Source organism: Anolis sagrei, chromosome 1 (genome assembly GCF_037176765.1).
Source record: "Anolis sagrei isolate rAnoSag1 chromosome 1, rAnoSag1.mat, whole genome shotgun sequence".
NCBI classification, from domain to species: domain Eukaryota; kingdom Metazoa; phylum Chordata; class Lepidosauria; order Squamata; family Dactyloidae; genus Anolis; species Anolis sagrei.
Genome location: NC_090021.1, coordinates 2,988,247 through 3,007,432, shown reverse-complemented (window position 1 = coordinate 3,007,432; position 19,186 = coordinate 2,988,247).

Below are 19,186 nucleotides of genomic sequence, written 5' to 3'. Positions count from 1 at the left end.
GTCAGACGGTGCTAAATCTGGACTGTATGGAGGATGTCGCGCAGTGGTGAGATCCAGTTTCTGGAGATTCAAGTCTGTGCACTTTCATTTGCTTAAGTCGCATAAACTGACTGTCTGCTCACGATTGCATACTTCACACTTTAACAACACAACCGTTCAATGCTAAGCCTTCCTGCCAAAATGGGACTGTAGAGGAGAGTCTACTGAACAAGCCAGTACCTGCCACATAGAATTCAATGACTGCACGTTGCATAAGTCGCATTGGCCGACCATCTGCGCAGGGTTCCATACTTCACACTTTAACAACACAACCGTTCAATGCTAAGGCTTCCTGCCGAAATGAAACTGTAGAGGAGAGTCTACTGAACACGCCAGTACCTGCCGCATAGAATTCAATGACTGCACGTTGCTTAAGTCGCATTGACTGTCTGTCTGCGCAGAGTTCCATACTTCACACATTGACAACACAACCATTCAATGCTAAAGCTTCCTGCTAAAATGGAACTGTAGAGGAGAGTCTACTGAACAAGCCAGTACCTTCCACATACCAGTACTGCCATCTATTGAGGCGTTACAAAGGAGGAGGCATTACTTTCATTCAACCCTTATATTTAAATTGATTGTTTACAAGGAAGATAAACAGAAAAGAAGATAAAAAAGAAAGAAATGTCAAGTAAATCGGATACAAAACTACTTCCTTGGACGGCCATCTGTCAGGAGGGCTTGGGTGGTGTCTCCCTTTATGGCAGAAGGGGATGGACAGGATGGTCTTTGGGGTCCCCTCCAACTCTAGAGAAATGTAATGTCTGGGAAAGGGATTGAGTCTACTTCCCTGAAACAGAAGCTGGATGGCCATCAGTCCAGAGGGCTTTGGTTGTCCCTCCCTGTATGGCAGAAAGGGATTGGACTGGATGGCCTTTGGAGGCTCCTTCCAACTATAGATGAATACAGACCCTTTTTTTTTTTTGGAGTCCGGTAGGGTCTCCTTTCCTAGAAGTCTATAAGGAGAAGCTGGATGACCGTTTGTCAGGAGGGCTTTGGTTGTGCCTTTCTACCTGGCAGGCAGGGGTTGGACTGGATGATCTTTGGGGTCCCTTCCAACTCTAGAGAAACGTAATGGCTGGAAATGTGATAGAGTCTACTTCCCTGAAACAGAAGCTGGATGGCCATCTCTCAGGAGGGCTTGGGTGGTGTCTCCCTTTATGACTGGATAGCCTTTGGGGTCCCCTCCAACTCTAGAGAAATGTACTGTCTGGGAATGTGATAGAGCCTACTTCCTTGAAACAGAAGCTGGATGGCCATCTGTCCAGAGGGTTTTGGTTGTGTTTCCCTTATGGCAGAAAGGGGTTGGACTAGCTGGCCTTTGGGTCCCCTCCAACTCTAGAGAAACGTAATGCCTGGAAATGTGATAGAGTCTACTTCCTTGAAACAAAAGCTGGATGGCCATCTGTCCATAGGGCTTTAGTTGTGTCTCCCTTTATGGCAGAAGGGGATGGACTGGTTGGCCTTTGGGGTCCCTTCCAATTCTAAAGAAACATAATGCCCGGAAATGTGATAGAGTCTACTGAAACAGAAGCTGGGTGGCCATCTGTCAGGAGGGCTTGGGTGGTGTCTCCCTTTATGACTGGATAGCCTTTGGGGTCCCCTCCAACTCTAGAGAAATGTAATGTCTGGGAATGTGATAGAGCCTACTTCCTTGAAACAGAAGCTGGATGGCCATCTGTCCAGAGGGCTTTGGTTGTGCCTGCCTTTATGGTGGAAAGGGGTTGGACTGGTTGGCCTTTAGCGTCCCCTCCAACTCTAGAGAAATGTAATTCCTGGGAATGTGATGGAATCCACTCCCCAGAAACAGAAGCTGGATGACCATCTGTCCAGAGGGCTTTGATTGTGTCTCCCTTTATGGCAGAAGGGGATGGACTAGATGGCCTTTAGGGTCCCCTCCAACTCTAGAGAAATGTAACGCCTGGAAATGTGATGAAATCTACTTCCCTGAAACAGAACCTAGATGGCCATCTGTCCAGAGGGTTTTGGTGTTGTCTCCCTTTATGGCAGAAAAGGGTTGGACTGGATGGCCTCTGGGGTCCCCTCCAAATCTAGAGAAATGTAATGTCTGGGAAAGGGATTGAGTCTACTTCCCTGAAACAAAAGCTGGATGGCCATCTGTCCAGAGGGCTTTGGTTGTGTCTCCCTTTATGGCAGAAGAGGATGGACTAGATGGCCTTTTGGGATCTCTTCCAACTCTAGATGAATATACAATTTTGGAGTCTGGTAGAGTCTCCTTTCCTAGATGTCTATAAGCAGAGGCTGGATAACCCTTTGTCAGGAGGGTTTTGGTTGTGCCTTTCAGCCAGGCAGACAAGGGTTGGACTAGATGATCTTTGGGGTCCCTTCCAACTCTAGATCGCTTCCTGAGTGTGTCTCCAGTAGTTTTGGTGCTGACAATAGACGCAAGCATTAATATGCCTCCAGCCTTCCCATGCGCATCCAGACCCGCATGTGCTCTGCTGTTAATGAATCCTAAGTGCAAAACCACACAGCTCCAGAGACACAAGCTGCCTGTTTTGCACAATAAACCTAAAGCCGAAGACTCTTCCCGGCGCCTTCTCCACTCAACTCCCAGCTGTGAACATCTGGAGAACAGCTCCCCAAGGCCAGGGAGAAGCCTCTGGATTCACAACACAAGCATGTGTATGTGGCATGTGTGACAAAGCAGGCCCAAGTTTGGCAGTGTGTTACCGAATATATTTTTCAATCATCAAACTATAGCAAAGTTCACCAAAACACACACACATACACAGAGGTCACATAAGCCACTTACGGCACATCTACACTGTGGAATAAATTTATTTACTTATTTATTTACAGGGGACTCAGGGTGGATTACAATGCACATCTACATGGCAAACATTCAATGGCATTTAGACATACAACATATATACGAGGGTTGAATGAAAAGTAATGCCTCCACCTTGTTAACTCCTCAACAGATGACAGTACTGGTATGCGGCAGGTACTGGCTTGTTCAGTAGACTCTCCTTTACAGTTAAATTTTAGCAGGAAGCCTTAGCATTGAACAGTTGTGTTGTTAAAGTACAAAGTATGGAACGTGTTTTATCTCACAATTGCTTGGCTATCAGAAGATCTGTGCATGATCTCCTCGTGGACAGTACGTGTGAAAAAGAGTCCTCGTGGACAACAAGTTAAACATGAGCTAACAATGTGATGTGGCGGCAAAGAAAGCCAATGGGATTTTGGCCTGCATCCAGAGGAGCCTAGTGTCTAGATCCAGGGAAGTCATGCTACCCCTCTATTCTGCTTTGGTTAGACCACACCTGGAATATGGTGTCCAGTTCTGGGCACCACAATTCAAGAGAGATATTGACTCTAAGCTGGAATGTGTCCAGAGGAGGGCGACTCAAATGATCAAGGGTCTGGAGAACAAGCCCTATGAGGAGTGGCTTAAGGAGCTGGGCATGTTTAGCCTGAAGAAGAGAAGGCTGAGAGGAGATATGATAGCCATGTATAAATATGTGAGAGGAGGAAGCCACAGGGAGGAGGAGGGAGCAAGCTTGTTTTCTGCTTCCTTGGAGACTAGGACGCAATGGAACAATGGCTTCAAACTACAAGAGAGGAGATTCCATCTGAACATGAGGAAGAACTTCCTGACTGTGAAAGCCATTCAGCAGTGGAACTCTCTGCCCCGGAGTGTGGTGAAGGCTCCTTCTTTGGAAGCTTTTAAACAGAGGCTGGATGGCCATCTGTCAGGGGTGATTTTAGTGCAATGTTCCTTTTTCTTGGCAGGGGGTTGGACTGGATGGCCCAAGAGGTCTCTTCCAACTCTAGGATTCTATGATTCTATGAGTACCCAGGATGCCGACGCTGGTTGCGGAAACAAAGTGTTAACTTCTTCCGTGACAGCTTCAAAAAACTTGTTCATCGTTGGCAGAAATGTATCAAATTGTCTGGTGAGTATGTGGAAATGTGAATAGTGGTAGTTAAAGGGCACATTCTAAGGATTATTTCTGCATTTGATTTATTAAAATATTCCCATCCAAACCCAAGTAACGAAGGTGGAGGCATTACTTTTCAATCAACCCTCGTAGACAGACTTAAGCGAGGAAAGGAAAGGGCCTGAGGCCAGGAATTGTGGGAGTTGGAGTCCAAAACACCTGGAGGGAGGGCCCTAGTTTGCCCATGCCTGGTGTTGATGCACCCAAAGGTTCTCCAACCTTGAATCCAGATGTTCCACATCAGGAAACAAAAGCATCCACCCACCTCTGGAAGAGAATGTGCGTGTGGGCAAAACAACCCAAGGGAATCCATCCCATGTGTTTATTTATCTGGGAATGATTTAGTATAGACTCCGTTATCAAAATTGTTATCCAGTCCCTGGAACTGACCCTTGGAGGAAGTGAATTCCCTGAATTCTCAATACGGGGCTCAAAGTGTTGTGAAAGTTTAGCAAAAGTTTATCCCGATATTTGCTGGAAAACAAACTCGGCCAAGAGTACAAGGTCCAACAAATTCCTCGCTTGCCTTGCAGACAATTTCATGGTCCAGAAGGTAGAAGAGGCAACAAGGGGATTGGCTACTCTTGATCTCATCCTAACAAATGTGGAGGACCTGATCGATGCGGTCGAAGTGGTAGGATCCTTAGGGGCAAGTGACCATGTGCTCCTGCAATTTGAGGTACAAAGGAAGGCCGAAACTAAGACAAGTCAAACCCGCATTTTGGACTTTAGGAGAGCTGATTTCCAAAAAATGAAGGAAACGCTGAGCAGCATTCCGTGGACACAGATACTAAAAGACAAGGGAGCTACGGATGGATGGGAACTTCTCAAGAGTGAAATACTCAAGGCGCAATTGCAAACCGTGCCAACAAAGAGAAAAAATAGGACAAGTGCAAAGAGGCCAGAATGGATGTCCAAAGAACTTCTAACTGTGCTAAGACACAAAAGAGACATGCACAAGAAGTGGAAAAAGGGAGAAATCACCAAAGAAGAATTCAAACAAATAGCCAACACCTGTAGGGAAAAGGTCCGCAAAGCTAAAGCAAAAAACGAGCTCAGACTTGCCAGGGACATTAAAAACAATAAAAAGGGCTTCTATTCTTATGTCAGTAGAAAAAGGAAAAACAAGGAGGCGATAGGACCTCTTCGAGGAGAAGATGGGGCAATGCTGACAGGGGATAGGGAAAAGGCAGAACTACTTAATGCCTTCTTTGCCTCGGTCTTCTCACAAAAAGAGAGTCTTCAACCTCAGCAAGATGGAGTGGATGAGGGATTGGAGGACATCCAACCCCAAATTGGGAAAGAAGTCGTCCAGGAATACCTGGCCGCTCTTAATGAGTTCAAGTCCCCAGGGCCAGATCAACTACACCCAAGAGTATTGAAGGAACTAGCGGAAGTCATTTCGGAACCATTGGCAACCATCTTTGAGAGTTCTTGGAGAACGGGAGAAGTTCCAGCAGATTGGAGGAGGGCCAATGTGGTCCCAATCTTCAAGAAGGGAAAAAAGGACGACCCAAACAACTACCGTCCGGTCAGCCTCACGTCGATACCGGGCAAGATTCTGGAAAAGATTGTTAAGGAAGTGGTCTGCAAACACTTAGAAACAAATGCAGTCATCGCTAATAGTCAACATGGATTTATCAAAAACAAGTCATGCCAGACTAATCTGATCTCTTTCTTCGATAGAGCTACAAGCTGGGTAGATGCGGGGAATGCCGTGGATGTAGCGTACCTGGATTTCAGTAAGGCCTTCTTGGACAAGGTCCCCCATGACCTTCTGGCAAGGAAACTAGTCCAATGTGGACTAGGCAAAACTACGGTGAGGTGGATCTGTAATTGGTTAAGTGGACGAACACAGAGAGTGCTCACTAATGCTTCCTCTTCATCTTGGAAAGAAGTGACGAGCGGAGTGCCGCAGGGTTCCGTCCTGGGCCCGGTCCTGTTCAACATCTTTATTAATGACTTAGATGAAGGGCTAGAAGGCATGATCATCAAGTTTGCAGACGACACCAAATTGGGAGGGATAGCCAATAGTCCAGAGGACAGGAGCAGAATTCAAAACGATCTTGACAGATTAGAGAGATGGGCCAAAACTAACAAAATGAAGTTCAACAGTGACAAATGCAAGATACTCCACTTTGGCAGAAAAAATGAGATGCAAAGATACAGAATGGGGGACGCCTGGCTCGAGAGCAGTACGTGTGAAAAAGATCTTGGAGTCCTCGTGGACAACAAGTTAAACATGAGCCAACAATGTGATGTGGCGGCAAAAAAAGCCAATGGGATTTTGGCCTGCATCAATAGGAGCATAGTGTCTAGATCTAATGAAGTAATGCTACCCCTCTATTCTGCTTTGGTTAGACCACATCTGGAATATTGTGTCCAATTCTGGGCACCACAATTCAAGAGAGATATTGACAAGCTGGAAAGTGTCCAGAGGAGGGCGACTAAAATGATCAAGGGTCTGGAGAACAAGCCCTATGAGGAGCGGCTTAGGGAACTGGGCATGTTTAGCCTGAAGAAGAGAAGGCTGAGAGGAGATATGATAGCCATGTATAAATATGTGAGAGGAAGCCACAGGGAGGAGGGAGCAAGCTTGTTTTCTGCTTCCTTGGAGACTAGGACACGGAACAATGGCTTCAAACTACAAGAAAGGAGATTCCATCTGAACATTAGGAAGAACTTCCTGACTGTGAGAGCAGTTCAGCAGTGGAACTCTCTGCCCCGGAGTGTGGTGGAGGCTCCTTCCTTGGAAGCTTTTAAACAGAGGCTGGATGGCCATCTGTCAGGGGTGATTTGAATGCAATATTCCTGCTTCTTGGCAGGGGGTTGGACTGGATGGCCCATGAGGTCTCTTCCAACTCTTTGATTCTATGATTCTATGAAAAGCACACATTGAAACAACACAGCTGATTTCACAACCTTCCAGGTCAATGTCAAGGAGGGGCCGCTTGGCTTTCCTCTGCTCTGCTCTTTCCACATCTATCAGGGAGGGAATGAATCCCGCTGGGATTCGTAGAAATCCTTTTTGCGTTACCAAATCTGGGCCGCGATCCCATTTGTTATTGTTGCCGTGTGCCTTCGTTCCCAATGTCTGGTGACCTTAAGGCTCCTTGTGTTTGTTCAAAGGTACTTTGCCCTTGTCCTTCCCTGAGGCTGAGAGAGTGTGACTTGCCCAAGTTATCCAATGGGTTTCCAAGGCTGAGCGGGGATTTGAACCCAGGTCTCTAGAGCTGTAGTCCAATGCTGAAGTCTCATGGCCACATTGGTAACATTGGAGGGACAATAATGCTTAGTGTTGCACTCCAGGACAGGAATAATCCTCTGACTTTAAACATCACATGTTGAATAGGAAAAAGCAATCATTTTATTGAAGATAAGTAAAAAAAAAAAACAAAGTAAAAAGCACTTTAAAGTAATGGGTAAATCCAATTGGGTAAGAAGATAAGCAGGAACAAATTAGTCCAAGGTGGAGTTCAGCAAAGTCCACAAAAGCAAAGTCCACAGAACTCTAATACAATCCAGAAAATCGGGAATACGTTTAGTCAAGGCTTGGGTAAGCAATCATGAAGCCCAGGAATCAAAACCATGAAACAAGAAATATCTTAGCATGAATTGTCGAAGGCTTTCATGGCCGGAATCACTGGGTTGTTGTAGGTTTTTTCAGGCTATATGGCCATGGTCAAGAGGCATTCTCTCCTGACGTTTCGCCTGCATCTATGGCAAGCATCCTCAGATTCTTTCCCCCCAAACTCCACCAGTGTTCACATTTGGGCATATTGAGTATTCATGCAATACCTTATCAATACAGGCATGGAAAGAGCCATTCATGATCTCATCACTATACTCATCCATTCATTGTTTCCCTTGTGGCCCACTGCCCTCTTCGCTCATTGGCGGAGCGGCCGAAGCGGGACTCGCACCCTGATTGGATGAGGCGCGGCCTCCCCCGGCCAGCTGATATTCCAACCAATCAGCAAAGAGGCAACCCAGGAGGCGGGTGCAGGAGATTTGAATTTGACAGCTCTATAAATGTTGTATTTCTCTGCCCAGCAAGCATGTCGGCTCCTTGGACAGATAACTGCAGTCGTCATCTGTTCCAGCTGGAATGAAATAAAACCTCGGTGGCTTTGCTTCAACTTGGTGAGACTTTATTTGGGAAAATTGAGGGGAAAATCATTCTTGGTGCTTGCAGTCTCGCCAGGTGTTCCAGATCCTCTTTTTGGGTTGTCTGTGCCTAGGTGGAGCCTCCTAAATTTGTGCTTGGTATCACTTTGAAGGCAATTTTCCTGCTTCTTGGCAGAATGGGGTTGGACTGGGTGGCCCACCAGGTCTCTTCCAACTCTAGGATTCTATGATTCTAGGTATTAACTCTGCTATCACTTAGAAAATGCCAAGTAAATTCCAAATCACTATTTTCCTCTGAGGTTGAGACAGTGTGACGTGTCCAAGGTGGCTTTCCATGGCTGAGCAAGAATTCAAAGTCTTGTCTCCAGTACAATGCTCAAACCAATAGTCTTGGTAGCTCTCTGGGCTTCTTCAGGTGAGTTTTATCACTGTCTTCCTCTCAGGCTGAGAGAGTGTGACTTGCCCAAAGTCACCTGGTAGGTTTCCATGGCTGGAAGTCCTAGTCCAATACTCAAGCAAGAACACAGATAAAATTTCAAATCCTTGCTTTCCCTGCTTTCCTTTTTTCACACCCAGACTCTAATAGAAGCACATCCAGCTGGGCCTGGTAACCAATGCTGGGATGCTCCTGCAGATGTGAAGCCGGGCGCCTCTAATGCAAAACAGGCCCCGGACATAAATCACGCGTTATTTTTCTTTCCCGGCTCCAGTCACATGTGGGCTGACCTTCCTTAAATGCTCTGGGTATTATTTTATTTTTGCTGAGCAAACGGTGCTGTTTAAGCTGTTTTAGTCACACAAGGAAGGAAGAAAGGCATTTCTTAAGTCCTTGCCCAAGACATAAACAGCCGCATCCTGTTTTCACCTCCAATGCGCCTGTTTTAGGACCTCTCCTTCCAAAATCTAGTCCATTCCAAGAACACTCAGCAAAGTTCCCCAAAAGAAAAGGAGATCGAGAAGAGTAGAGACCGTCCAGCTGAGATGAAGCAGAGAGGGATTGAAGGATGAAATGAAGGCTTCAGCAGAAGCTGGATGGCCATCTGTTAGGGGTGCTTACACTGTGTCCTCCTGCATGGCAGGGAGTTGGACTAAACAACCACTGGGGTCTCTTCCAACGTTATGATTCTGTGTAAGGACTGGATACTGTTTGTCTTATATGCATACCCAGGTTCTCTTAACACATAGTAGAAGACAGAACTACTCAGCACCTTCTTTGCTTGGTCTTCTCTCAAAAGGTGAATAGTGCTCTCTTTGTGGAGAACAGAGGTGAAAAGCAGCACAGAAGAGGTAAAGAGGTGTCAGAATAGTCGTTAGAAGCAAGCAGAAAGTCTCAGCCCCTTTTACTCTCAGTGTGATAAAAACTCAAAAAATACACATGAGTCTGTTGCTTTAAGTAGAAACAAAATATAATTCTATTCACTGTAGATCAAAAACAGAAAGCAAGACAGAAGAATTGTTCTCACAAATATACTGTCAGAAGGTTCTTGTGGGTTTTTTCGGGCTATAGAGCCATGTTCTAGAGGCATTTCTCCTGACGTTTCGCCTGCATCTATGGCAAGCATCCTCAGAGGTGTGAGGTCTGTTGGAAGTAGGAAAAATGGGTTTATATATCTGTGGAATGGCTGGGGTGGGGCAAGGAGCTCTTCCCTGCTGCAGTTAGGTGTGAATGTTTAGCTGATCACCTTCATTAGCATTTGAAGGCCTGCCTGAGCCTGGGAAAATCTGTTGCTGGGAGCTGTTAATCTGTGCCTGGTTTCTTCCTCTCTGTTGTTTAGCTGTTATAATTTTAGAGTTTTTTAATACTGGTAGCCAGATTTTGTTCATTTTCATGGTCTCTTCCTTTCTGTTGAAATTGTCCACATGCTTGTGGATTTCATTAAGCCCCTGGACATTTCCTGTATCTCCATAATCCATTCAAGAATGCATTGTATTCCCTTTTTCTAAGTAACAGGCTTTTTCTAAGTAACAGGGAGGAGCAGAACCTTTTCTGTTACAGCTGCCACAAGTTAATTGGGTGTGTTATCTGCTTCAGCATATAACAAGGCACTAGATTTGCAGTTTGGCGGTGCACAGCAGAAGGTTTTCTAGATCAGCAGACACTGTGTTGTAAAATAAGGACTCTGCAAGCTTTGAGTTACAAAAGAAACTAAGTTTTACTAAGCACATTCAAAAGACACGTCTTACTACAGCGAGCTACAATTCAGGAACTAGTCAAAACGAAAGTCTCTTCACATCTGCTAATCTCTTCTTGCTGAGACTAGTTACTCCCTTCTGTTCCCAGCAAGAGCAAACATTATCTTCTCTCAAGGTTACATAATCACAGCCTCATGGAATAAACATTCTGCACAGCATTTCTAATACACAGTGGAATCCATCCTGAAAATACATAGAAGCACATTTAAAACACATACATAACTAAATTAATCCTGACATATACAACAATCAATATATCCGGTGTGTCTTCTACTTTACATGACATAGCAAAATAATACTGTCTCTCTACTTCGTTATTAGTAGAATGTCCTTATCTTGCCATAAACAAGCAGTTTCCTTGGCACTCCAAACAGCTTCAGACTTCAGCTTCAGGATGCTGCGTAACCACTCCCAGCAACAGTCAAAGGTTTTTACAGCTGTAATGCGCCATCAAGCTAAGCCAAATGCAAAGCTCAAAGCTTGCAAATCTAGTGCCTTGTTATATGCTGAAGCAGATAACACACCCAATTAACTCGTGGCAGCTGTAACAGAAAAGATTCTGCTCCTCCCTGTTACTTAGAAAAAGCCTATTGTAAGCTTCTAGTAGCAACAAGAGGCAGTGCAGGAATACCTGGCTAATCTAAATGGATTAAAGTATCTAGGGCCAAAATTGGCAGAAGTCAGTTCAGAACCAATGGCCATCATCTTGGAGAATTCCTGAAGAAGAGGAGGACTCTGCAAGGAAGCAGGGGAAATGATGATCACATCCTCAGCTGCTGCAAGAAGATCGCGCAGACAGTCTACAAGCAGAGGCATAACACCATTGCTCAGATGATTCATTGGAACTTGTACCACAAATATGTCAGGATTCTTTGGTTATGCATGTGTGTTTTTCAATGTGTTTCTATGTAATTCAAGATGGATTCTATTCTGCTCTTTTGTGTATTAAGAAAACATATTGCTGAGGCAGAGAAAATGTAACCTTGACAGAAATGAGATAAAGTGTTCCCTGGTTGGGAAGAAGAGGGAGGATTTGGTCTCAGCCAGAAGTCAGATAAGCAGATGTTCAGTAACTGTTGTGTTGTGCTTTGTACTTCCTGTCTGAAGCTTGCTGTGAATAGACGTGTATAGATGTACTTAGTAAACTTAGTTTTCTGTTGTAACTAAAAGCTTGCAGAGTCCTGATTTCTGAAACACAGTGTCTGCTGATCTAGCAATCCTTCCGCTGGCAAAGTTTCAATACTCTGACAAAATACCATCTGCCTGCCACAAAGAACTGGTGGGATCACTGAAGTCAATAGGAATTTTAAAAGGGTCTATTCCAAGAGGAGAGACCTTGCGGCCCCACCAAAGAGGGATCACTACGTTGGTGAGCAAAGAGAAGCCTAATTTTAAGTAATTTATTTTCTCTAGGTTCCCAAAAAGAATCTCACCAAAGTTGAAGAAAGCGTCACCGAGATGATTTATTAGCGATTCAGCTGAAAAGGATGCAAAGCAGCAAGCATTCACCAAGCTGAGCATAACATGAGTACAAAATAAAGCCATTTTTATAGAAATACAGAGTTGTGTGGTTCAAATCTCCCGCTCTCCGCCCCTCACCTGGCTTGGAGGTGATTGGCTGAGGCTTGGCCACCTCCCGCACACCTGGGCAAATCACAGGGCTTCTTCAGTGCGCCAGAGCCAATCAGAAGACTCCTGCCGCCTCGGCGCTCCAGAGAATCAGGAGGGAAGGAGGCGGGACAAGGGAATACAATGCATTCTTGAATGGATTATGGAGATACAGGAAATGTCCAGGGGCTTAATGAGCCTGGAATGGCCTTCAAGAAAAGCTAGTCTATTGTTTGGGGATTGATTGAGATAAACATTGATGTGGGCGATACCACTTAATCCGGGTTTTCCTCTTACAATAAGACAGGGGAACAATAGGGGAAACTTTAGGTGGATGTCTTCAATAGAAGGGCTTAATGGAGACAGGTCAGGAAGGGGAAACTTTCCGAAGGTTTCCCCTTATCCTATTGTAATATGATTAAAATTCTGCCAAGCGATCATCTCCCTGGTGGCCAAATCCTCTGAAGCCAGGGAGATGTTTCTTTGTTATCGTCCATGCAAGGAATGTTAGAATTTAGCTAGGGAAAATATGGCACCAAAATGGAGTCGATCCATCAACTCGCGGATACGGGGGCCCGAGGGGTTTCCGTATCCGTGATTTGAAGGAACGCAGATTTGGCCTCCCTGGGATGCCTGGGAGATGCCATGCTTTGAAACTGTGTGAGTCAGGAAAAAGACACAAAGTATCATTCAGAAGAGGTAAAGGTTACAATTCAATTAGACTTTATTTAAGGATTTGTTACATTGTTTGGGCTGGGGAAAAAAGTGAAAGGAGAGAGCACGAGTCTGCAAAGAAGCCTTGGTTGAGGCTGCTACTAGGGCACATTTCATCAGTTTTGGCCCAACTGGGCATCCAGGAACTGCGGAACTCCCTACGGCTGGTCAGAAAGCAGGGGCCTGGGGTGCTCTTGGCATCATCACAAGCTGGAAAAAGTTAAAGAAAATGAAAACCTTGTGTGTGTGTCCATGTGTCAACTGTAAAATAAGATGCATGAAGCCAATTGATTGAGCTTCGTGCGGGAAGATGGTTAAGCCTGGGACTTTTGGTTACTGTTACATTTTTCAGGCCCGAGCTATGCAGATGCTTGGAGAAGCACAGAGAGAAGCAGAGTGAAGCTCAGAGAGAGAGAGTTTGGCGTGTGCTCTCACTTCATTGAGCTGCTGAAGGAGTTTATCCACATGGACAAAGAAAGACCATTTTTAATCTCTCATAAAAGGACATTATGTGAGTTGATGCAACTGACCACATTGTACATATGTTGTTCTGAACTACGAAGAGTAAACTACTTGTTCTTTGTATTGTCGAAGGCTTTCATGGCCGGAATCACTGGGTTGTTGTAGGTTTTTTCAGGCTATATGGCCATGTTCTAGAGGCATTCTCTCCTGACGTTTCGCCTGCATCTGTGGCAAGCATCCTCACTACCTCTGAGGATGCTTGCCATAGATGCAGGCAAAACGTCAGGAGAAAATGCCTCTAGAACATGGCCATATAGCCTGAAAAAACCTACAACAACCTACTTGTTCTTTATTGTTCATCTGCACGGCATATTTTCTTTCTGTGGCAAGGCAGTGTGTGGGCTGATCAAACGTGAACTACACATCATTCGTTTTACATTATGCTACAGAGTTTTGGAGCACAGACTCCTGACCTCACAATTGTGGAAAAAAACATTGATGTTACAGTCCCAGTCAATAGCAGAATTGATGAGAAGCAATTCTTACACAATACGAGGATTTAAAGATCGAACTGCAAAGACTCTGGGTTGTTGTAGGTTTTTTCAGGCTATATGGGCATGGTCTAGAGGCATTCTCTCCTGACGTTTCGCCTGCATTTATGGTAAGCATCCTCAGAGGTAGTGTAACAGTTGTAACAGTACAAAGCTGTAGAGGTTTTCCCTTTTCCCCAGCAAAAGCTGCAAGAAATGAAGCTTTTTGCAGGTGGGACAGAGAAAAGCCCATACGTCCTGCTGTAAGGCTCCAAACTGTGAGACTGAACTCAAGCCAGTCAAGGGGGTCCCAGTGGTGATCAACACACTGGGTGCAGTGCCTCAAGACCTTGGCCTGCACTTAAACACAATTGGCACTGACAAAATTACCACCTGTCAGCTGCAAAAGGCCATCCTACTTGGATCTGCATGCATTATTCACCGATACATCAGCCCTAGACATTGGGGAGTGTCCGACGTGTGATCGAATACAAAATCCAGCAGTGACCTTGATTGTTGTGTACTAATCTGGTTGTGTATCAAACTATTATTATTATTATTATTATTATTATTATTATTATTTCTTACCTGCCTCTCCTCATGGCTTGAGGTGAGTTACAACATTGCTAAAGCACACAATCAAAACACATGTAAAACCACTCTGTAAAATACACATATTTTTGTATTTATTACTAGCCGTCCCCTGCCAGGCGTTGCTGTGGCCCAGTCTGGTGATCTAGAAAATAAAGTAATGGGAAAGTATTTTAAAAAACCAGTATTAAAAAACTCTAAAATTACAACAGCACAACAACAGAGAAGAAACAAACAAGGACATCTAATCACCTCTCAACAAAAGTTTGCTCCAGGCACTGTCGGGTCATCAAATGCTAATCAAGGTGGTCAGTTGAAACATTCACACTTGGCTCCAGCAGACAAGAGTCCTTTGTCCCACCCTGGTCATTCCACAGATATATAAACCCTTTTTCCTAGTTCCAACAGACCTCATTACCTCTGAGGATGCTTGCCATAGATGCAGGCGAAATGTCAGGAGAGAATGCCTCTAGACCATGGCCATATAGCCCGAAAAAAACTACAACCCACTAATGAGAAAGTGTTGGTTTCTAATATATGTAAATTCTCTATGCTTGTGGGTAAACAGTTCACGGGGTTCAGAATACTCCCTGTTTGTAGGTGAACTGTAAATCCCAGTAACTACAACTCCCAAATGTCAAAGTTTATTTCCCCTAAACTCTATCTGTGTTCACATTTGGGCATATTGAGTATTCCTGCCAGGTTTGGTCCAGATCCATCATTGTTTGAGTCCATAGTGCTCTCTAGATGTAGGTGAACTACAACTCCCAAACTCAAGGTCAATGCCCACCAAACCCTTCTAGTGTTTTCTGTTGGTCAGGGGAGTCCTGTGTGCCACGTTTGGTTCAGTTCCATCATTGGTGGAGTTCAGAATGATCTTTGCTTGTAGGTGAACTATAAATCCCAGCAACTACAACTCCCAAATGACAAAATCAATTTTTTTGAGTGCTGGTCACTCCTTGGGTTAGTAGGTGTCTTGTTGCCAGAATTTAGTGTCAATTTGCCCAGTTATTTTTGAGTGGTGTTAATCCCACAAATGCAAGATACTCCACTTCAAATGCAAGATACTCCACTTTGGCAGAAAAAATGAAATGCAAAGATACAGAATGGGGGACAATGCCTGGCTCGAGAGCAGTACGTGTGAAAAAGATCTTGGAGTCCTCGTGGGGAGGAAGGGGAACATGAGCCAGGAATGTGATGTGGCGGCAAAAAAAGCCAATGGGATTTTGGCCTGCCTCAATAGGAGCCTAGTGTCTAGATCTAAGGAAGTAATGCTACCCCTCTATTCTGCTTTGGTTAGACCACTTTACCTGGAATATTGTGTCCAATTCTGGGCACCACAATTCAAGAGAGATATTGACAAGCTGGAATGTGTCCAGAGGAGGGCGACTAAAATGATCAAGGGTCTGGAGAACAAGCCCTATGAGGAGCGGCTCAGGGAACTGGGCATGTTTAGCCTGAAGAAGAGAAGGCTGAGAGGAGATATGATAGCCATTATAAATATGCGAGAGGAAGCCACAGGGAGGAGGAGGGAGCAAGCTTGTTTTCCGCTTCCCTGGAGACTAGGACGCAATGGAACAATGGCTTCAAACTACAAGAGAGGAGATTCCATCTGAACATTAGGAAGAACTTCCTGACTGTGAGAGCCGTTCAGCAGTGGAACTCTCTGCCCCGGAGTGTGGTGGAGGCTCCTTCTTTGGAAGCTTTTAAACAGAGGCTGGATGGCCATCTGTCAGGGGTGATTTGAATGCAACATTCCTGCTTCTTGGCAGAATGGGGTTGGACTGGATGGCCCACGAGGTCTCTTCGAACTCTTGGATTCTATGATTCTATGAACATTACATTTTTATTTATATAGATATTTATTTATACCCGCGTTATCTCTCCCGAAGGAGACTCAAAGCAGTTTTAACTAGACAATCTGTAAGCACTTAGGAATGCCATACTTTAATCAATTTAAAGCCACGAATAGAATCAAGGTCATGGAAGTAGAGAAAGTGGGAGCATTTGCAAGAGATGTTAAGCCAGGCATCCATCCAGGAGATGATGGTGATGTTGATGTTGATGATGATGATTATGATGATAATGATGATGATTATTATTATTATTATATTCAGAACAAGATGAGTCCACAGCAGACAAGATCACTTTGCTGGCTGTTGTATTGGATCACACGTCGGACACTTCGCAAGTGTCTAGGACTGTGTGATGTATCGGCAAATAATGCGTGCAGATCCCAGTAAGGTGGCCTTTTGCAGCTGGCAGGTGGTAATCTTGTCAGTGTATTGTGTTTAAGTACAGGCCAAGGTCTTTAAGCACTGCACCCAGTGTGCCGATCACCACTGGGACCACCTTTACTGGTTTGTGCCACAGTCTTTGCAGTTCGATCTTTAAATCCTCATATCATGTCAGCTTTTCCAGTTGCTTCTCATCAATCCTGCTGTCACCTGGTATTGCGACATCGACGATTTATACTTTTTATTATTATTATTATTATTATTATTATTATTATTATTATATTGTTGAAGGCTTTTATGGGCAGAATCACTGGGGTGTTGTAGGTTTTTTCGGGCTATCTGGCCATGTTCTAGAGGCATTCTCTCCTGACGTTTCGCCAGTGCTGATTGTGTTTAAGTGCAGGCCAAGGTCTTTAGACGCTGCACCCAGTGTGCCCATCACCACTGGGACCCCCTTGACTGGCTTGTACCACAGTCTTTGCAGTTCGATCTTTAAATCCTCATATCGTGTCAGCTTTTCCAGTTGCTTCTCATCAATCCTGCTGTCACCTGGTATTGCGACATCGACAATTCATACTTATTATTATTATTATTATTATTGTATTGTTGAAGGCTTTCATGGCTGGAATCACTGGGGTGTTGTAGGCTTTTTCGGGCTATCTGGCCATGTTCTAGAGGCATTTCTCCTGACGTTTCGCCTGCATCTATGGCAAGCATCCTCAGAGGTGAGGTTTAAAGACTTTGGCCTGCACTTAAACCTCACCTCTGAGGATGCTTGCCATAGATGCAGACGAAACGTCAGGAGAAATGCCTCTAGAACATGGCCATATAGCCCGAAAAAACCCACAAGAACTGAGTATTATTGTATTGTTGAAGGCTTTTATGGGCAGAATCACTGGGTTGTTGTAGGCTTTTTCGGGCTATCTGGCCATGTTCTAGAGGCATTCTCTCCTGACGTTTCGCCTGCATCTATGGCAAGCATCCTCAGAAGTAGTGAGGTCTGTTGGAACTAAGAAAATGGGTTTATATATCTGTGGAATGTCTAGGGTGGGACAAAGGACTCTTGTCTGCTGGAGCTAGGTGTGAATGTTTCAACTGACCACCGTGATTAGCATTTGATTGCCTGGCAGTTGTTTGTTGTGGCTTGTTGGTGCCTGGGGCAATCTTTTGTTGATTGTCGTTTTTGTTGTTGTTCATAGAATCATAGAATCAAAGAGTTGGAAGAGACCTCATGGGCCATCATCCAGTCCAACCCCATTCTGCCAAGAAGCAGGAATATTGCATTCAAATCACCCCTGACAAATGTCCATCCAGCCTCTGCTTAAAAGCTTCCAAAGAAGGAGCCTCCACCACACTCCGGGGCAGAGAGTTCCACTGCTGAACAGCTCTCACAGTCAGGAAGTTCTTCCTCATGTTCAGATGGAATCTCCTCTCCTTTTATGTTGATTTTGTTGTTATTATTATTATTTTATTTCTTACTTGCCTCTCCTCGCAGCTTGAGGTGAGTTACAGCATTGCTAAAGCACACAATCAAAACACATGTAAAAACACTACATAAAATACACATATTATTATATTTATTATATCTATTTATACCTGCGTTATCTCTCCCAAAAGGGACTCAAAACAGTTTTAACCAGACAATCTGTAAGCACTTAGAAAAGGAATGCTATTACTTTAATCAATTTCAAGCCACGAATAGAGTCAAGGCCATGGAAGTAGAGAGTGGGAGCATTTGCAAGAGATGTTAAGCCAGGACTGGAGTGAGTGGGGGAGATGAAACATTTGCACATTTCTGGGTTGCTGCAACTCCAGGCAGGCTTGCATCTATTATTATTATTATTATTATTATTATTATTATCATTATTATCTTTACAAAGGCTTACAAAGGCCAAGGACTCAAAACACAACATAACAATACAAAACCTAAAGCAAATCAAAAACAGTTAAAGCAATATTAAACAACAAGCAAGAAACAATACATCAAGACACTATAAAACTGGGACGGACCAGAATAATGGGTACAAGGTTAAAAGTGCTGATGTGACAGGTGGTATGTAAGGATTAGAGGTTCAGTGCAGTGTGCAGAGTGCAGCAATCTTAATAAAGCGCTTCTGGGACTTAGAATCATAGAATCATAGAATCATAGAATCAAAGAGTTGGAAGAGACCTCATGGGCCATCCAGTCCAACCCCATTCTGCCAAGAAGCAGGAATATTGCATTCAAATCACCCCTGACAAATGGCCATCCAGCCTCTGTTTAAAAGCTTCCAAAGAAGGAGCCTCCACCACATTCCGGGGCAGAGAGTTCCACTGCTGAACGGCTCTCACAGTCAGGAAGTTCTTCCTCATGTTCAGATAGAATCTCCTCTTGTTGTTGGAGATTTCCTATTCTGGGAAGGCACATCGGAACAGCCAGGTCTTCCAAGTTCTTTCTAAAGACAGCCAATGTAGGGGCCTGTCTAAGATCTTTGGGGAGGGTGTTCCAGAGTTGGGGGGCCACCACAGAAAAGGCCCTGTCTCGTGTCCCCACCAACCGCGCCTGCGACGCAGGCGGAATCACGAGCAGGGCCTCTCCGGATGAACGAAGTGAGCGTGTGGGTTCATAAACGGAGATGTGGTCACGCAGGTAGGCTGGTCCCAAGCCATTCAGGGCTTTGTAGGTAAGCACTTGCACCTTAAATTGGGCTCGGAAAATAAACGGCAGCCAGTG